The sequence below is a fragment of the Nomascus leucogenys genome, chromosome 19 (genome assembly GCF_006542625.1).
Source record: "Nomascus leucogenys isolate Asia chromosome 19, Asia_NLE_v1, whole genome shotgun sequence".
Classification (NCBI taxonomy): Eukaryota; Metazoa; Chordata; class Mammalia; order Primates; family Hylobatidae; genus Nomascus; species Nomascus leucogenys.
The window spans coordinates 53,445,382-53,466,092 of NC_044399.1; the positions used below are offsets into that span (position 1 = coordinate 53,445,382).

The following is a 20,711-nucleotide window of genomic DNA, read 5'->3' on the forward strand; positions in this document are numbered from 1 at the left end:
CACTTAATACACATCAATGCACTAAAACACTCACACCATCCTATGAAGAGGTTCTACCATTTCCATTTTACCAGTGAGGAAACAAAAGCACAGAGAGGTTACAGGACAGCTGCCACGTGGCAGAACCTGATTTGAAGTCAGAAATGAAGCTCCAGAGTGCACAGTTTTCACATGTCTCTCCTGCAATGATCTCAGCTCCTTTGGAATTCCTGTCCTTACCATCTCTGTACCCCAGCTAGACCCATCTGTGGTTTCCACTTCCTGAGGCCATACTGCCGTTCCACACTGGGTCAGCCCCATGGCCCTCTGACTCCTGGACTCCCCTTTACTCCTCCCCCAAGGACCCACCAGTGCACGGGATTTTGGTTCTCCACTTGTCCTGGGGTTACTGAGGTTTCAATGCTTTTCATGATCCCAGGCTCTTGCCTACATTTAAGAACAGAGTTATTGAGAAGGTCCAGGGAGGAAAGCTGTGGAAAGGACAGCCTCATGTTCTGAGTATGTTCCACAAAATACACTTTCCAAAGATACATCTAGCAGTTGGTGAAATTCTGGGGCTCCACGGATGTCAACAGCTCTGTTAGGACTGTGAGGTGCAGGCAAGGCTACAGGCCCAGATGGACAGGAGTGGGGCAGTCACACAAGGCAATGGCCACACTTGCCTGGAATTTTTCTCTATTGTCACGCAAGGCCATGGCCACGTTTGTCTGGAATTTTCCTCTATTGTGTTTATTCTTGCAATATACAAAAAAACAAACAAACAAGCAAACAAAAAAAACCCACCAAGGCAATACTGTGAACCCTGAAGGCTTTCTTTTATCAGCTCCTACTTAAATGACTGGAGGAATGAGGGTGACGAATCAAAGGTGTGTGTGTGTGTGTATGCTTGTGCACACGTGCACACACACATTCTGAGAACTGCCCAAAGCAAGTGTAAGGCCAGAAAAGACCTTGAACCACTGGATAGGGTAGGATTCTGGCTGCCCCTGTCTAAAATTCTCCTTATGTGGAAGCATTCCAGGAACAACATCCAGACTCCAGACGTCCCAGCACTTTTGCATGAAACCATTCTGTGTGAAATATTAATTTCATTAAGGAAATAGCCGAACCTGGAAAAAGATTCTTGACTCAAAAGAAAAGAACTACTTCAAACAGAGAGAGCACAAATGGCTGTCAGTTCTGCTTAAAGTTTGAAAACGCAGAATTAAGGATTTCTTTGCGAGAGCAAGATTGCTGAAATGTTTACAAGTTTCAAGAGCTGAGGTCATCTTCTCCCATTATTTTTTATATACATTTGTTGTACATCTGAAAGACAGACTTGTTCCATATTTTATATTGAAGCCACAGTTGTGATCTAGAGGAGATGTTAAAAATGATTTAATTCTGGTACTTATTTTTAAAGAAAGGGTTGGCCGGGCACGGTGGCTCACACCTCAGGCCAAGGTGGGTGGATCATGAGGTCAAGAGACGGGGACCATCCTGGCCAACATGGTGAAACCCTGTCTCTACTAAAAATACAAAATTAGCTGGGCATGGTGGCGCGTACCTATAGTCCCAGGTACTCAGGGGGCTGAGGCAGGAGAATCGCTTGAACCTAGGAGGCAGAGGTTGCAGTAAGCCAAGATTGCGCCACTGCATTCCAGCCTGGGTGACAGAGCGAGACTCCGTCTCAAAAAAAAAAAGGGTCTCGCTCTGCCACCCATGCTGGAATGCAGTGGCACCATTGTGGTATCGTGGTTCACTGCAGCCTCAAACTCCTGGGCTCAAGCGATCCTTTCACCTCAGCCTCCTGAGTAGTTGAAACTACAGGCACGAGCTACCAAACTTGGCTAATTTTTGTTAGTTTTTGTAGAGACAGGGTCTCACTATGTTGCCCAAGCTGGTCTCAACTTCTAGGCTCAAGTGATCCTACCACCTTGGCCTCCCTAAGTGCCGGGATTATAGGCGTGAGCTGCCGTGCTTGGCCCAGGTACTTATTTTATAAAGCGAAATCCGGAGGTGGCTGAGCATCCTGCTGATGCCTGTTGGCTGTCAGAGAAGCCTTGCTGAGACTTGAGGTCCAGGGATGTCGAATGCCATGATCAGGGGCTGGCCAGGGCAGCCACCTTCAATCCAGTGCACTCCCCTAAACACGCTTCCTCCACCAAAGAAATGAGATGGGCTTGAGTCTCTAAGCTGTCACTCTACAGCAATGCCAGAGGAAAGGACTGAAGGTGAGGGTGAAGAGGAAGGGCAGACTCCTGTTCCTATGCAATGTTTAGGAACAGCTCCCTGCAAAAGGCGGACCTGAACTGAAACTAAGTGGGTACGTAGGAATTATGTTGCAGAATTTTGGATTAATTTTTAAAAGCACGTACCCAAAGGCATCAAGAAAGAAAACTAAGTTGTTTTTTGGGACTACCAAATGGTTCCTAAAGAAGTCTTCTGACTAGACCAAGGCTAGGGAAGCGGGCAGTGGAGGGTAATGGGTTGGGGGAGGTACTTCTGGGATATTCCACGTCCTCCTTCCTTTCCTTTCTTCCCCTGCCATGTGTTTTTTCCTCTTAAAATGCTAGAGCGTGTTGCCCTTTGCTGCTTCACTTTTCTCTAACACATTCACATTCCAAGCTCCAAGATAGTTTTGGTCAGTGATCAAAACATCCTTTCTGCACCACATCTTCTATTTTGTATCTGAAGATGTGCTAAAGTCCCGTCATCACCAGGAAATGTATTTTGAGTTATTTTTCTGGGAGCCTGCACAGGTCTGTCCTAATCCATCCACGCCACCCTTCCCATCATGCACATCTGCCCTGATTCTTGGCCAGGATCGTGGGGTAATGGGAAGAACATGGGCTTCGGAGGTGGAAGCTAGGGCTCAGGTCCAGATTGCACCACTTACTTCCCAGCTTAGCAGTTTTGGGCAAGCCTCAGTTTCCACATCTGTAACACAGGAACAAGAATTCTTGTTTGTCTACATCTGTGTTATTGACATGTAAAAAAATGAGATAGTGTTGTGAAACTATTTTAAAAATTTGAAGCACCAAGAAAATGGAGAATCCAACTTTTTCTTGTGGGTGACATCACTAAGTCCCTAGTGAACATTTGGAAATAAATGAAGATTTTTTTTTTAAAGACAGTATTATAATGAGTGAGTGATTTACATTTTAATGTTAACAAAACGTAAAAGCCGTGATCAACACGCAAATAATTGTGCAGTAAATTAAGAGCAATGGAAGAACGGGCCACGGGTGTTTTTAAATCTCGTTTCAAGACTATTTGGAGTTTTTAAATAGGTAGAGGGAAACTAGCTCAGTAAATATAGAAGTCTTCCTAGACTTCCTCTCAAACAAGGCACAAAACTGTTGACTGCCTCGGTAAATTTAATTACTTGGTTGCACAGTGATAAAGTATGAACAATAGCACATTTTAACATTAGATCATCAGAACTCAAAGTACAGGGGAAAAACTGATGTCCAAGAATTTTTAATATAGGCCTAAATCAGAAATGTCTTACATAGAGAATAAGTTAATAGAAGAGAGTAGGTTCATAGAAGTGGATTTCACCATCTTTCAGGAAAGCAATGGAAATATCAGGAAACATTTTGATGTCTTGGGCAAGTCATCCTCTTTAGGAATCTCAGTACAGGCAAATTTCTATCATGTGCTGGGCCTCTGGGCACCCCAAGCCACAAGCAGAGCCCACTGTAGCTTGGAGGTGCTTGGCCTTGGTTATCTCGATGACTAGGTCACTGCTACAGTCCAGCTTGGGGGACTGCATGAACTGTGGTTGGCTGAGAGTACATAGCCCAAGAATAGCAGATCCCTGAACTATTTCCATAACTTCCCACAAGAAACTCTTGGCTGCTACTTCATCCAGCTCAACATGTGGAGATGAACACATTTTCTGTCCTCAGAACCTTTCTCTTTCTCCAAAACACCCTTGACTTACGTGCATCAAGAACAATAGTCACCTCCTTGTTTGGGGCTTGGTGCAGAGGAAAAGATTTTGCTTAGCAGGGCTTGCCCTGAGAGGTGCACTTTGGAGGCAATCCCATTTGAGACCCCATACAATGTGTCCATCTGGAATCTAGCCAAATACCAATGTGAAATGAACAGGAAATGGAAACAGTCACACCTAAAAGACCCTCCCCCGACCCACTGCATTCCCCATGCCCCAAGCGCAAATGCTTAGCTCTTTTTTTTTTTTTTTTTTTTTTTTTGAGACGGAGTCTCGCTCTTTCACCCAGGCTGGAGTTCAGTGGCGCGATCTCGGCTCACTGCAGGCTCCACCCCCCGGGGTTCACATCATTCTCCTGCCTCAGTAGCTGGGACTACAGGCGCCCGCCACCTTGCTCGGCTAATTTTCTGTATTTTTAGTAGAGATGGGGTTTCACTGTGTTGGCCAGGATGGTCTGGATCTCCTGACTTCGTGATCCGCCCGCCTCGGCCTCCCAAAGTGCTGGGATTACAGGCGTGAGCCACCGTGCCCGGCCAAATGCTTAGCTCTTGATCAAAGCTATGAAAGATACACAAGGGATGCTATGGCACTGTCGCTAAGTGGCCTAAACAAGATCCAGGCCATTGATCACACTAATTTCCCTGGCATGGCTGACTCATATGACAAATGCTGTTGCTTTTCATCTTAAATTGAAAAAAGAAAAGGTTTAAAAATTATCCCCTGGAGCCCATGGGTGTGGGGCCACTGCTGTTGGCAGCAATGGCAGGAACATTACCATATCCTTACTATAAGAAATCTCCATTCTTGATGACAGACACATGTGCAGGGCAGTCTGGACAGTCACATGTCACAATGCTACCCTGGCATGTGAGGAGACCAGGAGGTAAAGTTTTAGTTCTGACTGAGGCAAATTAAATTCAGCTGTTTTTAGAAATGGTAGAGAGGTTGCAATTTCGTTTTGCACACATCGGGGCTAAAAATGCAATGCTCTGAAGTTTGAACTGTGTTATTTTCAAATATAAGAGAAACAAGGACCAATTCTCATGCATTAAGAAAAACAGGTCAGGGCTGGGCGCAGTGGCTCACGCCTATAATCCCAGCACTTTGGGAGGCTGAGGTGGGCAGATCACTTGAGCCCAGGAGTTTGAGACCAGCCTGGGCAACATGGTGAAACTCTGTCTCTACAAAAAAATATTCAAAAATTAGCTGGGCATAGTGGCACACTGAGACTAGAGGATCATCTGAGCCCAGGTAAGTCCAGGCTGCAGTGAGCTGTGATTGTGCCACTGCACTCCAGCCTCAGCAGAGTGAGACCCCATCCAAAAAAAAAAAAAGAGAGAGAGAGAAAGACACAGAAAAGTAGGTCACATGCTACTACAATTTCTAGACCAGGTATTTTTCTTACAGGTTTAAACATGGATTAATGACAATGGTGTTTAAAACACACAACTAGGAAACAGAGGGAGGAGATAAAGAGAATGAAATGACTGTCTCCTCCAGTGACTGATAAGCCAGCATTATAATAGACACTTTTCTTTTTTTTTTTTCCCCCGAGACAGAGTCTCACTCTGTCACCCAGGGTGGAGTGCAGTGGTGCAATCTCGGCTCACTGCAATCTCCACCTCCCAGGTTCGAGTGATTCTCCTGCCTCAGCCTCCCGAGTAGCTGGGACTACAGATGTGCGCCACCATGCCAGGCTAATTTTGTATTTTTAGTAGAGACGGGGTTTCACTATGTTGGCCAGGCTGGTCTTGAGCTCCTGACCTCGTGATCTGCCTGCCTCGGCCTCCCAAAGTGCTGGGATTACAGGCATAAGCCACTGCGCCCAGCCAATGGGCACTTTTTTTTAAATGAAATTAGCAAAAGCTATGAAATTAGAAAAATGTTGGCCATTTACAGAACATGCCACTCTGTACCAGTAAAGAACGGTGGAAGAGAGACCCCTGTGGGTATTGCCACAATACTGTGAGACTGGATGTCTGCCTGGGTGTGTGTCCTGCTCTTTATCCCAGAATACATTACTGCTTACAGTCTCTGGTGAATAGGCAGCAACACTCCTTCCCTGAAACTAAAATATGTGGTGTTGTGATGCAAAATTGGACACACTGCAAACACTTGGAATCCAAAGACTTGGGTTCCAGTCCTTGTTTCTCCACTTCCTAGTTCCTTGGTCTGGACACGTTTCTTTGAGCCTTAGTTTCTCCATTCATTACACGCAATTAAGGTACTCTTTGCCTTAGCTCTATTAAAAGTGATTCATTCATTGCTTCATTTGGTGACTGACTGGCTGATGCATTCCTATAACCAAAGGCCGAGAATATTACGGACAGGCTGGGGCTTGGGAGTACGGAAAGATGTGACGATAGTCAATCAGGGCACATGCAATAACTTATCAGGATCACAGGACAATGACTAAAGTCATCCTGGAAGAGCTGGGAAAGGCCTCAGCTTGAAAACACCATCTGTAGCCAGGAGGTTAACCAGGTAGAAGAGGAAGGAAGGTAACTCGGAGAGAGTCATCAGCATGTATAATAGATAAGAAAGCATTAGGGAAGCTAGGCTGGGCACCATGGCTCACGCCTATAATCTCAGCACTTTGGGAGGCCGAGGCAGAGGATCACCTGCAGTCAGGAGTTCGAGAGCAGCCTGAACAATATGGTGAAACCCTGTCTCTACCAAAAATACAAAAATTAGCCGGGCGTGGTGGCGTGCACCTGTAGTCCCAGCTACCTGGGAGGCTGAGACTGGAGAATTGCTTGAACTGGGGAGGCGGAGGTTGCAGTGAACCGAGATTGCACCACTGCACTCCAGACTGGGCAACAGAGCGAGACTGTCTCAAAAAAAAAAAGAAAGCAGTAGGGAGCTAACTGCTGTAGATGCAGGCTACCGAACAATTAAAAACACCAGAGTTAACTAACATGCACTATCAAGTTCCTGTGCACCAGACACTACTTTTGCATACACTGTTTCATTTAAAACTCAGAACTCTATGAAATAATTGTAATTAGCTCCTTTTGTTTCCAATAACAAAACTACACTTTTTAATAGCATAACTTGCCTTGCCCAAGGTCAGGTGAGGGATTTGAACCTAAAGCGGTCTATTTGCCAAACCATGTTCTTTCTGCTCCCCAGCTGCCCTTCTGAAACCCTGGGAAAAAAATTATTAAATACACTCCCTAGACCTTAAGCACCAGGTAAGCACTTAGTTCAGCAATAAGCATTTGTGACTAAAATTCCAGGGAGAGTAATAACCATGAATGCTGATGAGCTCAGCTCCACCAGGGGCAGCTCCATCATTAGCAGGATTTATGTTTATTGAATTTGCTCGATTTATTAGGTGAAAGAGATCAAATTGCTTAATGTTCAATTAAATTGTACTTGTCGAGGACAGGAAAGTAATGAAGTCTAAAGTCTTGGCAAGGTTTATATTCTGCGGGACTCCTGTAAATGTTAATACTCTAAGGAGACTCACAGGCCATAGACCAACCACGTTCTCCCCACTCCCAACCTTCACCTAATGTTACCCTTCTCATTTTAGTTACTCCCAGAGTTTCCCAACAGACTGCTGTTTATTTAGCAAGACAAAATGAAAAAAGAGATTTGTTGGATAGAAATGCCAAAAAAATAGTGGTTCCCTTTGCATTTTAAAACCTGGATTCAAACATTTATACTATTGTAATAGTATTAAACTATGCCACACACAATAACCTTAAAATAATAATTGCCAATGTATCTGGGGCATAGGAAATATATTAAGTCTTACATCCAGGTAATTTCAGAGGAAATCAGGAATGAGGCTTCTAAAATTGATAAGAGACAAGAGTGAACAACACAATAAACAAAGAGGCAAATGAAAAGAGTATTCAACATGTTAAATTTCCAAACTGATCTACTTCATATTTTTTGAGCTGCAAGGACAGGTAAACCACTTCATTTCCCCTTTCCTGCTCTTTAAATACCACTCTGAAGCAACAATCTGACAAGCTGAAATTTTTTTTAATTATACATACAAAGTAGTTTTTTTTTTCACTAACCAAGTAAGAATTATTTAAAAACAGGAACTAAGCATGTGCTTAAGAATAAAGGGGAGGTTGCATTACATCGTCAGTGTAGTAAATGCCACTAAATTGTTCACTTTAGAGTGCTTAATTTCATGTTCTGTGAAGTTCACTGCAATTTTTAAAAAGTCAAGAGAAACAAAAAATACAGGAGGGGAAATATTTAATATGTTAACTCTGGAATTCATCTAACTTTAACTGGCAAAATGAGGCAATAAGACTAGATGATCTCGAAGGTCCTTTTTAGCTTGCATATTCTATGATTTTAAACAGAAAACATTCTTTTATTTATTTATTTATTTATTTATTTTTAAGACAGAGTTTCGCCCTTGTACCCCAAGCTACAGTGCAATGGCATGATCTCAGCTCATGGCAGCCTCTGCCTCCCGGGTTCAAGTGATTCTCCTGCCTCAGGAGGCACGCCCAGCTAATTTTTTTTTTTTTATTTGTATTTTTTTAGTAGAGACAGGGTTTCACCATGTTGGCCAGGCTGGTCTCAAACTCCTGACCTCAGGTGATCCACCCGCTTTGACCTCCCAAAGTGCTGGGATTACAGGTGTGAGCCACTGCATCCGGCCTGAGCAGAAAACATCCTTATTATGGGCTGCAAAACTCTTGGAAAGACAATTTGTCTTTGAAACCTGTGGCTGTAATATAAGGTAATCACCACTAGATGACGCTGTTACCTTCAGGTGGTGCCCATCTAGATATTTTTCAGACTGAGGACAAACATGTAATTTAACAAACTGTAAGCGTGGACATCTAATCTTCCCATGTATTACTTTGCTGAGGAAACTGAAGTTTACAGAAATTTTATGATATTCCAAAGGTCAAGCCAGGATAAATTTTGTTTTCTTTTACTAAAAGTAATAAGTTATTAAATTATAAAGAAAATTGTGTTTTAACATATTTTAATCTTGCTTTTTTTTTAAAGCTTCATAGCAGAGAAAGCTGTTCTAATATTTAAAACTCTCTTAATATTCAGAAGTTCAGATCTCAAGGTTCTGAATAACGAAGATATACCACTATCCATTATCATTATTGGAAGAGCAAGTTCTAGATAATCAATGTAATATGAAAATAACACTAAACATAGTCAATGACTAGTCATGAAAATGTATTCCATTCAATAACAGGAAGTAAGACATCACTGCAAAGTAAAAGATGGACTATTTTGAAATCCTGATTCTGTTTTATGATTTCTTTGTATTCTGCCATTTACTTCAATCTGAGATGACCCTCCTCTTTCCTTCCCCTCTGGATCTGTTCACTATCAAATACAGTCCTACTAACTTCTGCTTCTGGCAGTGATTTCTTTGGAAGGGGCTCACAGATTACCACATGAATGCCTTAAAAGTAATGGCAGGGCCAGGCATGGTGGCTCACGCCTATAATCCCAGCACTTTGGGAGGCCGAGGTGGGCGGATCACAAGGTCAGGAGATTGAGACCATCCTGGCTAACAAGGTGAAACCCTGTCTCTAATAAAAATACAGAAAATTAGCTGGGCGTGGTGGCAGGCACCTGTAGTCCCAGCTCCTCGGGAGGCTGAGGCAGGAGAATCACTTGAACCTGGGAGGTGGAGCTTGCAGTGAGCCGAGATTGCGCCACTGCACTCCAGCCTGGGCAACAGAATGAGACTCTGTCTCGAGAGAGAAAAAAAAAAAAAAAAAAAAAAAAGCAATGGCAAAAACCACAATTACTTTTGCACCAACCTAGTATTTTCTTGAATTGAGCAGTGCACAACCAGCACAACTGTTCACAACAGCTCAGCCTGCCACTGAGACTTGAAGCCCAGAAGGAAGCATAAAGAAGGCTTTGTTGCGTCAGAAGCCCGCCCAATGAGCTAATGTTTTGTAATCTGCTTCTTTCTTAAGGTAGTGGCTACTGATGCTGAGCAAAACAATTACTTTCTAGCTTCTGCTCCCTGCAGATTTGTAAATACAAGAAAGAACCTGGTCATTCTAAGAACTTTCTGGATGTTTTTCTCCCAATCATAAGGGGCACAATCTGTCTGCGGCATAAAAGGAGAATAAAATTTACTTCATCCCTCCTCTGCCCGGCTTGCCTGCTCTGGCCATGAGGTCACTGTTTAACAGACATGGGCAGCCAGCAGCTTTGTTCTAGCCATAGTTGTATTATTAGGTTCATTAAGAAGAGGTCAAAAGAAATTCAAACGTTAGTTGAATGCAAAACCTCAAACTTAGAACAGTGCTTAAGCAATTATGCACAGTGATTTTCTCAAAGTCAGACTCATCACAGTTCATTCTTCCTAGAGTATGCTTCAACTAGCCCTATTTTCAAAGGGAAAAAAAGAAAAGCAAATTTTATTTAAAATACGTGAAAGTAGGCTGGGTGTGGTGGTTCACGCCTGTAATCCTAGCACTTTGGGAGGCTGAGGCGGGTGGATTGCCTGAGCTCAGGAGTTCGAGACCAGCCTGGACAACATGGTGAAACCCTATCTCTACTAAAATAATAATAAAAAAAAAATTAGCCAGGCGTGGCGGGCACCTGTAGTCCCAGCTACTCGGGAGGCTGTGGCAGACGAATCACTTGAACCCAGGAGGTGGAAGTTTCAGTGAGCCGAGATCATGCCACTGCACTCCAGCCTGGGCAACAGAGTGAGACTGTTGCCAAAACAAACAAACAAACAAACAAACAAACCACATATAAATATGAAAGTAAAATGTTCACTAGAACAAATCATTTAGTATCATACTGAATGGGTGATTCTAGAAAACTGAATGCCTATTCATCATCTCTGATTTCAAAGGAGAAAGGTTAAACTGCTAAGACTTTTACTTTTGAGATAAATTTGATTGCTTGTTGATATGGTTTGCCTTTGTGTCCCCACCCAAATCTCATCTCGAATTGTAATCCCGACCTGGTGGGAGGTGACTGGTTCATGGGGCAGTTTCCCCTACGCTGTTCTCATGATAGTGAGGGAGTTCTCAGGAGAGGTGATGGTTTCAAGTGTGGCACTTCCTCGCTCTTTCTCTCTTTCTGTTCTGTCGCCAGGTAAGAAGTGTCTGGCTTCGCCTTCTGCCATGATGATAAGTCTCCTGAGGCCTCCCCAGCCATCAAGAACTGTTCTTTATAAATTACCCAGTCTCAGGTAGTATCTTTATAGCAGTGTAAAAACAGACTGATACACTTGTTAACTAAAAATAAGTGTTGCTTTTTAGGATCAGACTGTTTACATGCACGCCTGAATTTCTCTCCTTTCGCTCAAACTAGAAAGATTTTAATAGGACATCAGTAAGATTATTATCATAATGAAATTTAGTTTCTATTCAGGGTATTTTTTTATAACAGAGAGTGGCCAAATACTTTCCTAGCACTTCCATGCAGTATAGCTCTTAGGAAAAGTGCCATGAATACAAATGACACTCCAAGGCTCAAGCTGTACAAGAAGTAAAATTTCAGAAGTGCTCATGTCACCAACGAGTAACTCATTAATCAAAATTCTCTTGCCTTGAACTGTTCTCTAATGGCTGGTGAGGACACTGTGGCAATAGCTTCAATCAGCTTTCAAAACAGAGAGTTCATGCTACAGTGCAGTCTAGCAAGGTCCACTGGTCCTCCCTGGCCGGCGTTCCAAATGCTCGCTGACTCACCCATAATCCAGGGAATTGGGGTTTGGGAATGGCAGCTTGTTCCAGGACACTCCTCTGGAGTGCTGTCTTCAGCAGTTTAGCAAGAAATGAAGGAGTAAGTTTTCCCCTCTATCAGGGTTTTTTAAAATTTTATTTTAACTATTCTCCCCTTGAGGCAAACCATGTTTACTTTTCTTCTGCTTTCAATGACTACGATAGGATCATAATTAGAATATGGTTTCCTTGCCCATTGCTTTCTTTCCTTCCAATGCACCTGCCCAAACGTGGTTATTTTTTAAAAACCCACAATTTAGTGTCTAGTATTTTTCCTTTTATGTACTGTCCCTGCTTTTTGTACCTGGCTTCTCTGCCATTCATTCCTGCTTATTTAGCCCCTTTCACAAATCCAGTATCTCTTCCCCAGTTTAGTAAAAAAGGCCCTGACCATCCATAAAAGCCCCGTCCTGCTGGCAGCTATTGATCTGGTAGGGAATCTCAGTGGGGTGAGCATATCCGTTTACGAGAAGGTGTATGATTCCTATGGGAGGGCATGTATAGTTGGATAAAAGGTCCTATTTATTTTTTCTGTCCTATTATTCCCTTGAAAGTCACTGCAATGGAAGATACTGATTATAAAAACAGTACACATGAGAAACACTCGGGGCCCCCCTGTTAGCACAGAAGCAAGAATAAGGTGCTCGGCATCGTATGGTGGGCGGGGCAGACTCATTACTTCGAGGATGCAGGTTCCAAGTCCTGGTTTTCATTCTCTCATTGCCAATCAGAGTCCTGAATTTCTTCAGCCACTAACCTCAGCTGGCCTAACACAGTAATTCTGCTACAGAAATAATGAAGTTAATTAAGCTTAGAATGTTAACACTTTCTGTGACAGGTCTTAGGGTGAGGGCTTTTCTTTTCTTGTTATTGTATATGTGTTAGTGCCTAAGAGAATCATATAATCAGAGAACCCGACAGGCCTTGCAATTTCAACTCAAAACTGAATTTAGATTATGGATTTTAAGTTGAATGAGGATTAGGAGAATTTGACTAGGTTGGTAAACATTATTTAAATTTATTAGGGAATTCAATTTTTTGTGTTTTAAGTTTGGTTTATTAGATTTATAAGAGCTAATTAAATATTTATGAGGAAAATGCTTATTAGGATTGTGAGATGGAGACCAAAGTGTTCAAAATTTTAATTAATAGAATTTATATGTAGAAATAACTTTTAAGTTTAATCCGTTGAGACATATGAACAGTCAACAAATAAAACTGATCTTATTTTATAGAAGGTTATTGGACTTATAAATAGGATGATAAAATGTAAAAGTTGAAATCAAATTCTTAGGAATATCTAGGTTTTAACACTTAAAAATTGAGTACATTGAATGTTCATTAAAACCCAACATAGGCTGGGCCACGGCTCACGCCTGTAATCCCAGCACTTTGGGAGGCTGAGGCAGGCAGATCACAAGGTCAGGAGATCGAGACCATTCTGGCTAACATGGTAAAACCCCGTCTCTACTAAAAAAAAAAAAAAAATACAAAAAAGTTAGCCGGGTGTGGTGGCGGGCGCCTGTAGTCCCAGCTACTCGGGAGGCTGAGGCAGGAGAATGGCGTGAACCTGGGAGGCGGAACTTACAGTGAGCCGAGATCGCGCCACTGCACTCCAGCCTGGGCGACAGAGCGAGACTCAGTCTCAAAAAAAAAAACAAAACAAAAAACAAAAACCCAACATAATGGTCCTTTGTGTGCATAAAGCCTCTTTGACTTCCTAACTTAAACACTGTAGGAGCCTGGCCGGGCACAGGTGGAGCTTCTCTGCAAGTACACAGCGGTATTCGGGTCTGTGTAATTCCCTGAACACCCTCCTATCCCTCATTGTCTTTGATTCTTGGCTCTTTTCAAAGAGACTTCTAGCACTGGGTAACCAGGGAGCAGTGCATGATAAACGTTGACTCATTTCCTAGAACTGGATTTGGTTCATAATAATTGCTAACGCCTTTGGCTATAGCGCATTTACTGTAGGCCAATCCTCTCCCATGCATTATCACATTTAACCCTCACGAGCATGTAAGAGCCATGCATGTATATGGAAGAAATCACTAGGATTTCAAGTGAGGAAATTAACATACGGATCACATTACATCAAAGAGCTACTTTCAATTTGAATTCACTAATGAATTTTAGTTTGCAATAATCTTTTGATAGTAGTAAAAGTATTTTCAACCTTTCTTTGGGAGGGGTGAGAGAAAGCTTTCTAAACAAATACAGGAGTCCTTTCTTTTTTCTTTTTTGGGATGGAGTCTTGCTCTATTGCCCAGGTTGGAGTGCAGTGGCACAATCTTGGCTCACTGCAACCGCCACCTCCCGGGTTCAAGTGATTCTTCTGCCTCAGCCTCCAGAGTAGCTGGGACTACAGGCACACGCCACCACACCCAGCTAATTTTTGTATTTTTAGTAGAGATGAGGTTTCACCATATTGGCCAGGCTGGTCTCGAACTCCTGATCTTGGGATCTGCCAGCCTCGGCCTCCCAAGTGCTGAGGTTACAGGCATGAGCCACTGTGCCTGGCCGAGTCCTTTCAATGAGGAACAACGTAACTGGCTTACTGGCCATTTCATATAACATCCATTCAATCTAGTTCCATGGATACCAAGAGTTTAGTCCCACAGAACTGGAACACTTGCCTGTTTAGATAGATATTCTCGGTGCACTCATGACGGCCACTCAATTTTGGAGGCCTTTTATATCTTTCTAGTTTGATTTTAATTTTCCATTGTAAGTGACTAACGGTTACTGTTTCTTTAATTATAATGCTCAGGATCTATGACTGAAAGGATAAATGCTTTCATAGTCATTGTATTATCATAACCTCACAAAGAGGTCTCAACTTTGGATAAAGGAGATTGAAGTAATGTGCCCAGTGCAATGTCACAGAGCCAGGACCAAAAGCAGAAAGAGATCCCTGGATTGCCTAAACCAAAGGCAGTGACCACTCATTGTTTCACAAGTAGCGTGTTCCAAAGTGATTATTCACATTCTTTGGAAACATATTTCTTGGAAAAGCCTTTAAACCGTGACTGCTGACAGGCCTTTTGCAACTATGGCCCAGTTACAATATTTTTTCAAGTTTAGTCCATGAGTCAAATCCCTGTCTTCCTTCACACCTCCAGGGGCATTACGAAACTCTTGCCCTGAGATCTTTGGGAACATGTAAGAGCCATGCACGGACATGGAAGAAATCACTAGCTGAATTGTTTGAAGACTTTCCAAATCCTTTACTTTTGCAAAATGATATGAATAATTGAGTAGGTTAGATATTAGGAAGGATTGAAAAATTTTCTGTCACAGCAAATGGTGAATTTATTAAAGTATCATTTGCAGATTTAAAATACATAATATTTAGGAATAAATTATACTACTTATGCATTTCACTAAATACAACTTTACACCTGTTCCAGAATTGTTTGCCTAGTACATAGTAGGCATTCAATAAATAATAAAATAAAGAACATGTAAGTAATTTAACTAAAACTGAAAACAGGTAAATTATAAATAATTTAGATTTCATCTCAGATCATTTACTTATCTCTTCTTATAAACCACAAGCTGTATACAATTTATGTACAGTAATGATAATTCTTCCTAGCATTATTTAAAGGAGTATGAATAACTCTGACAAATATCTTCTGTTTCCCTATAGTACAGCCTACATTTCTCAAAGGAAGTTGGATACATACTGACATTGCTTTGACTCAACAGATCCTCACTAAGCGCCTATTCACATCATGCCTTTGTGCTTTATTCTTTTATTCAATAGGCATTAAACAAAATCCATTTGTTCTTTTATCAGTCCCAGAACTAGAATTTTTGATTCAGCTGTATAAGTCTGTCTCTTCAAACTGCTCTCTTAGCAACACTGAGAGGACCTTGCCTCTGTATGTTGATCAACGTTCATGTTTTATTAAACTTTGTTAACATTTTTCAATTTATTTTGTGGCACCTTCTGTTTCCTTTGGGACCTGATTTTTTAAAACCATCTTTCTACACCTGAGTAGATTACCTGTGCTGTAGTACATTACATCGCCAATAGGTGGCACTCTCCCAACACACTAGTTGTCTCATTTATCAAGTCTTTTCAGTTTACTTACAATGTCTAATTACTTTAACAATTTACTTATCAGAAATATAATTATTTTAATCATATAAAAAGACACTGGGATCCCTGGGTACTTCAGATTCAAATGTTCAAATATGTATAATTTTCTTTCATTTGGCAGATCAACAGATTTTGATTTCCATGAGATAATGGGACCCTCTATCTTGTGATTCTTTTTTTTTTTTTTTGAGACAGTCTCGCTCTTTTGCCCAGGCTGGACTGCAATGGCGCTATCTCGGCTCACTGCCAGCTCTGCCTCCCGGGTTCATGCCATTCTCCTGCCTCAGCCTCCCGAGTAGCTGGGATTACAGGTGCCCGCCACGGCGCCCGGCTAATTTTTTGTATTTTTAGTAGAGACGGGGTTTCACCGTGTTAGCCAAGATGGTCTCTGTCTCCTGACCTCGTGATCCGCCCGCCTCGGCCTCCCAAAGTGTTGGGATTACAGGCGTGAGCCACCGCATTCGGCCTATCTTGTGATTCTTATTTACATTTTCCAGAACATTTAAGCCTATGTTATTTTTTTCAGATGAAGTCTTGCTCTGTTGTCCAAACTGCAGTGCAGTGGCACGATCTTCACTCACTGCAACCTCCGCCTCCTGGGTTCAAGCAATTCTTGTGCCTCAGGCTCCAGAGTGGCTGGGATTGCAGGCATGCACCACCATGCCCGGCTAATTTAGTAGAGACGGGGTTTCACCATGTTGGCCAGGCTGGTCTCAAACTCCTGACCTTAAGTGATCTGCCCACCTCTGCCTCCCAAAGTGCTAGGATTACAGGTGTGAGCCACCACGCGTGGAGATTAAGCTTATACTTTTAAGAGTAGCAAAAAATAAAAACATTAAAAAATCATTTTAGATTAAGTGATGGGCATCACTAGAAGTTTTATTTACTGAGAATTATTGACTCGCTTTAGTTCATTAGTCCATTGAATATATAGTTTTTTGTTATTCCTGCCAATGTGTCTGTGGCTACAGATTTGATGACACATTGCCTCTTATTATGCTCATTGTTAGCTCTAAAATCAGTTTTTCTTTTAGCACACAATGTGTGAGACAATTTTAAAATCTCAGCTTTAATTCTTCACTTTGTAACTTTTCTATTCTAAGGGAGACTATTTAAGATGTGCTTTTTGGGATCACGGAGAGAAAGAGACTCGAGTAACACTGAAGAGGTTAGAACGCAGATTCTGGAGCCAGGGTGCCTGGATTTGAATCTTCCACTTACTGGTACATGACCACTGACAGGCAGCTTAACCTTGCTGTGCCTCAGATCCTCTGTCAGAAAAAGGAGGGATAGTATTCTCCCTTATCCACTGGGGATACGTTCCAAGACCCCCAGTGGATGCCTTAAACTGCAGGTAGTACTCAACCTTACATATGCGATCGATTTCTATCAGATAATGGAGCTGCCACTAAGTGACTAACGGGCAAGTAGCATACACAGTATGGACACCACGGACAAAGGGATGGTCCACGTGCTGGGTGGGACACCACCAGATTTCATCACACCACTCAGAACTGCATGCAATTTAAAACTTCTGAGTTGTTTATTTTTGGAATTTTCCCCTTAATATTTTGGACCGTGGTTGACTGTGGGTAACTGAAACCAGGTAAGGCAGAGGACTACTGTAACTGTATACCTAAGATGGCTTGGCAAGTTAAAGATCTCAATAGATGGAAAACATGTTGAAAGTGCCTGGCATCGTGCTATGTATATGTTAGTTATCATTTTTATTATCACTTAGATTCAGAAAAACCAAGCAACAGAAAATCCACATCCAATAAACTCCATATCCAACCAAAGGCCTCAAAGTTCTGATAACTCTATGACTTTCTTCTCGCACAGTGCTAGAAATTCTCAGCAAGATCAAACAATGACCACTCTGTCTTCATTTATGAAATGGATACAGTGGCTCGTTTTTCCTGACTTGGTTTCCCAAACAGCTTTGTCTCTCAGAGGCTGACATCACAATAAAGACCACAAATTTGAGGATCCTCCCAAAACAGTTTAGCCACCCAAATCATTTTAAGAGTGGGCAGGATCAGCGGGTATTGTGAAAGGGGAAGGAGAAGAGGAGTCAGGGGCTGCAATGGGGCAAGGAAGGCCTCCAGAAGTCTGAATGGGGAGACGGTCAGTCCATGATACACCCATGATGGAGGAAAAATCAGGAACTTCCTCCTAGTGCAGTCTGCAGTCTGGCCTCTTGAGACTTTAGTGGAGCATTGAAATGGGATCCTAAGCAGCCCCAGAAATGTATGAATTCTACAATTATGCAATTCTCCTTATGTAAAGCTCCCCTGACACAATCCATCACACTCATTTCCCCTGCATGTGGTACCAATATGCAAGATGCCATCTAACTTCAGAGAACACTATTTAAGCAGCCATTCCTACCTCCTGCACCTACCAGTACTCTCAGATGTAGTTGCTGCTTTAGCAAGAATTAGTGCCCGTGACCTATTGGACCAGAAGTGTGAAAGCTCGCTCTGGAGCCAAAGCTTTACTTTACACTGCACTTTAATGCTTAAAGCTGATGACAAGTGGTGCGATTTATTCCTTAAATTCCTCCAGCACTGATTCCATCAGTAACGGATTGTTCCCCAAAGCAGTACTGCACTCCTAAGGAAAATGGGATGCATGATGTCTGACAGGCTGGGATTAGTCCAGTGCTTAGATGAAGAGACAGACAATGTGGTCCTTCTCAACGATCAAGATAGCCGGGAACAGTATATTTAAAAGGTTCAATGGCAGAAATTATGAACAAACTAGTTTTAAAATTCACATATTCTTTGCTTCCTTTATGATAAATGACTACCAGCATTAACGTAGGTTTTAACAAAATAAAGTTAGATGCTATTGGATGTCTCTAGAGCTTTGCTTCCTCCTCAGAGGAAGCAGCAGCAGCAGCAGCAGCTTGGGACTTATCAGAAATGCAGAATCCTGTGTCTCCCGCCCCATCCCATCTTTTGCAAGTGAGAAACCAGAATCTGTTTTTTGATAAGCTCCCGCAGGTAACTGACATGCCCATTAATGTTTACGAAGCAGTGGTCTAGAACAGAAAGTCTTACATTAAGAACAATAATTTCTGCATTTGTCTACACTTAATTTGTGTTCACATGCTATTAGGTAACTGTATATTTTATAAGATCCTTTGGATTTTAATTACATTTGAAAATGCATTTGATCTGAGACACCTATTAGTGGCAGCCATGGTTGTTAGTATCTTCTGAAAACTTACCATGTGTCAAACACTATTTGAAGTGTTCACGTATTATTTAATTCTCACAACCATCCTGAAAGGCAGATATTATTTTCACATGAGAAACTGAGGTACAGAGAGAGAAAATTAACAAGGTCATGGGGATAAGAAGTTGCCAAACCAGGATGCAAAGGCAGGGCAACTTGGTTCTAGGGCACCTGTGCTAACCCTGATGCCCTGGGGGTCCTCTTAGTTCACTCCACTCCAGCAAACATGTGCTTTGCAACAAGAGATGGTTTTGTGTAAATGTGACTACATGATTAGGTGCCAATTAAGGGAATGCCAACTAATCACAGGACCTGTGGAAAAGTTTAATTTCACTGTGTACTTCTCTCTGGATTCAGAATAGATGATCCATAAGCCTAGTTCTAGGTCCATAATTTTGGTAGTATAAAAGTTCCCCTGTGTCTACCAAATACAAAAAATTATTTTTGTGTGTGTGTGGTGGTGCGCGCCTGTAATAGGCGGGAGAATCGCTTGAACCTGGGAGGTGGAGGCTGCACTGAGCTGAGATCGCGCCACTGCACTTCAGCCTGGGTGACAGAGTGAGACTCTGTCAAAAAATAAAAAAAGTTCCTTTGGGGTTGCCTCCCTAATTCCTATATACTCCAACAGATACATTTCGAAAGCAGTTTTCAACATGTGTTTCCTGGAGCCCTGGGGTCCTTCACAGGGGCCTCAAGAACCTAAGTAGTTGTTCTCGCCAACCAGCCCACCCAGCATCTTTAATGTCAATGAATTTGTATGCTGGAGGTTAAAATTATAATACAGTTAACAAAAAAACTACCATTGTTTTTAAAAAAGTAACGGATTGGAAAGCACTGATTTTGGTTTGGCTGACCATGTACACTAGAGATTCTTCTTGGACATTTTATCATAATAACTGTGGATATACAAACTAGAAATAGTATAGCAATGAAGCTAATCTTTTTTTTTAAAAAATTTGGAATGTGGTATCTTTTTTCCCCTGATATTCTGTATTTTTCCAAAAATATTATATAATATATACTTCATATGTATTTGTCCTAATCTACTTTTTAAAATGTTTTCAAAAACTTTAGTTGAAAACAATTTATGCAATATTCTGAAATCCATATTTTTAGAATATATTTAATATTTAAAATAAAATTCATTTTTAGAATATTGCTACATTATTCAAAAATTCATTTCTCATAACAAAATACTTGAAGGTTTTTAAACCTAGTCAATTAAATTGAGTGTAAACTTTTACGATATTTTGGGGGAATAATTTTATTTATCTATTTGAGACAGGGTCTGGCTCTGCTGCCCAGGATGGAGTGCAGTGGTGCGATCTTGGCCCACTGCAACCTCTGCCTCCCGGGCTGAAGCCATCCTCCCACCTCAGCCTCCCACGTAGCTAGGACTACAGGTGTGTACCACCACGCTCGGCTAATTTTTGTATGTTTTGTAGAGATGGGGTTTCACCATGTTGCCCAGGCTGGTCTCAAACTCCTGAGCTCAGGCAATCCACCCACCTCGGCCTCCCAACATGCTGGGACTACAGGCGTAAGCCATGGTGCCAGCCAGAATTATATCATAAATTTAAAATGTACACACTTAGCCTGGTATTTTTATTTGTCAAAATTTTCTTACTAAGCCATTCCTGCAGGTGCATACATGGAAGTTCATTGCAGCATTGTTTATGGGTACCTACCCAAAGGGAATGAAGTCATTATATCAAAA

General features: G+C 41.9%; 1 protein-coding gene across 4 annotated transcripts in view; it reads right to left on the reverse strand.

Moving 5' to 3' along the window:
• The window catches only part of LTBP1 (latent transforming growth factor beta binding protein 1), a 440,637-nt gene that overhangs the window by 11,637 nt on the left and 408,289 nt on the right, over positions 1–20,711 (reverse strand). The window lies entirely within an intron of this gene.